We start from the raw sequence: 2,540 nt of genomic DNA, 5'->3' as shown, positions 1-2,540 counted from the left end.
GAAGGGTGTGGGAGGAGGAGGGGAAGATGATAGTGAGAGGGAGGATGAGTTCCCATCTAACCTTCTATAGAAAGACCTCATTAAAACCTTGCTAACATATTAATCAGCAAAATTTTCTCCCCATATTCATATACTGTACATTCTCATTCCTGAAGTTCACTTTTTAACACACTATAGGAGTCAGGTGCAAGCTTGAATGGGTTGTAATAAAGATTCAGAGTGAACTATAAGAAGAAAATTATGGCATAGTTAATAGTTCAACGTATATGCACTATAACTACAATACTAAATTCTCTTTGAAATTTTGGAAACTATGCAAACTACACTTTTATTGACAAACGTATTCATTATGATGAATTGCGCAACTACGAGACAGTATATTGTCGACTTACTCAAACAATAAAGGGTCTTGTTAACCCAGTGTTCCCGGTTCAGCAATCCGAAAATAGCCCATGTATCTAAGAGAATTAGTCTTTTAACCAATATTGCTCAAAGTCTATCAGAGAATTATGTTAAAATCTTCTCTTGATACTTTAACCTTCTTAAAATGATTTTGGTTTGAGTTTAAAGTTGAGACAATACGGTTATTAACAATTGGTCAACCACCAATTTGAGACAAGTAGCCCTATCAGTACTGTGTAGGCAAATATCCTTTTTATAATCAGTCACTTTAAAATATTTATTCTAATAACTGAAATTGTTAATATTATTAGAGAGAGAGAGAGAGAGAGAGAGAGAGAGAGAGAGAGAGAGAGAGAGAGAGAGAGAGAGAGAGAGAGAGAGAGAATGTTACAGTAAATCAATACATTCCGAATTTTTTCGATACATTTGCGGCTGATGAAAAATTTTTTGGATGTAGTTTATGACTCGGGCTGTCAAAAGAGCGATGGAAAAAACTGGGAAAAGTTTAACTTAATTTGTTAATACAACAAAGGTTTCATTCATTAGGCCAAACCATAAATGATATACTGGGTGCATTCATACACTGCGTTTGGCTAGTAATAGGTTAATGAAGGAATTTGCGTATTTATTCATACAGCGGTCTTATTGATGGAAATTAGCAGGCCAATTGCCATTATCAAGTGATAATTATTAAACACGGTTTTATGAAATTCTCAAAAATGTCTCTTCAAAGTTTTGAAACCGCCTAACTACGAAAAAATTCCAATATATGTTAAGGGCTTTTTATAACCCAATTATTCACCATTGGAATCTATAGCATCTAAAAAAAATCCACAAATTGCAAAGATAAAACGCATTTATAATACCTTATTCAGCGATCCTTTGCCAAAGAATTGTCACACAAACACAACACACGTCTTACTTCAATGGTGTTTAGAGTAATACTGAGTCTTTCCCTTACAGACTTGGGCAGTTTGTTCTGACCAATCAGAGGCCTCCAACATAACCACCATTTCTATTACCCCGTTCATTGGTTGAAAGCATTTCTTTTCGGGGGAATGCTTAGAATTTTCTGTAAGATTCGGCTAAAATTGGCTTTTAGAAAATTTTAAAAGAATAATTCATATATATATATATATATATATATATATATATATATATATTATATATATATATATACACACACACACACACACACACACATATATATATATAATTATATATATATATATATATATATATATATATATATATATATATATATAACCTAATTAAAGTATATACAAAAGATACAGTTATTACCTAATACATTTATATAAATAAGGTTTAAGAAAACAGTTTTCCGTCTTCGGAAGATGTTTCAAGAACTAGATAACCTCATACACAAATGGCAAGAATTTTTAAGTTTATATTAGTTTATGTCTTAAATATAAAGAAAACGGAATCTAAATATGTATCATAGAAAACCTGTTTCATGGGAGGATGATCTATATTCGCTTTATTACAATTACTATTATTACTAGTTACGTTACAACTCGAGTTGGAAAAGCAAGATGCTATTAGTCCGAGGGCTCCAACAGGGAAAAATAGCCCAGTGAGGAAAATGAAATCAGGAAATAAATAAACGATATGAGAAATGATGAACAATTAAAATAAAATATTTAAAAAAAAAACAGTAACATCAAAACAGATAAGTCATATATAAACTATAAAAAGACTTATGTTCGCCTGTTCAACATAGAACTATTTGAACTTTTGAAGTTCTACTGATTCAACTACTAGAGTAGGAAGATTATTCCACAACTTGGTCACAGCTGGAATAAAGCTTCTAGAATACTGTGTAGTATTGAGCCTAATGATGGAGAAGGCCGGACTATTAGAATTAACTGCATACCTAGTATTACGAACAGGACGGAACTGTCCGGGAAGATCTGAATGTAAAGGATGGTAAGAATTATAAGAAAATCTTATGCAACATGCATAATGAACTAACTGATCGACGGTGCCAGAGATTAATATCTAGATCAGGAATAAGAAATTTATTAGACCGCAAGGTTCTGTCCAAAAAATTAAGATGAGATTCGAACGAGTATTTAAAAATGTTCAAAAAGTTAATGACTGTCAAAAAATACTATTAG

At 31.7% G+C, this 2,540-nt stretch overlaps 1 long non-coding RNA gene across 1 annotated transcript in view; it reads right to left on the bottom strand.

Annotated features, from left to right (window-relative positions):
- Positions 1-1,404, bottom strand: part of LOC137644810 (uncharacterized) — a 6,105-nt gene extending 4,701 nt beyond the window's left edge. Inside the window, exon 1 of the long non-coding RNA XR_011045191.1 lies at positions 1,269-1,404. This is a non-coding gene — a long non-coding RNA (uncharacterized lncRNA). The remainder of the gene's footprint in view (positions 1-1,268) is intronic.
- Between the last annotated feature and the right edge of the window lie 1,136 nt (positions 1,405-2,540).

Source organism: Palaemon carinicauda, chromosome 8 (genome assembly GCF_036898095.1).
Source record: "Palaemon carinicauda isolate YSFRI2023 chromosome 8, ASM3689809v2, whole genome shotgun sequence".
Lineage (NCBI taxonomy): Eukaryota > Metazoa > Arthropoda > Malacostraca > Decapoda > Palaemonidae > Palaemon > Palaemon carinicauda.
This window is presented reverse-complemented; position numbering and strand designations above follow the sequence as displayed.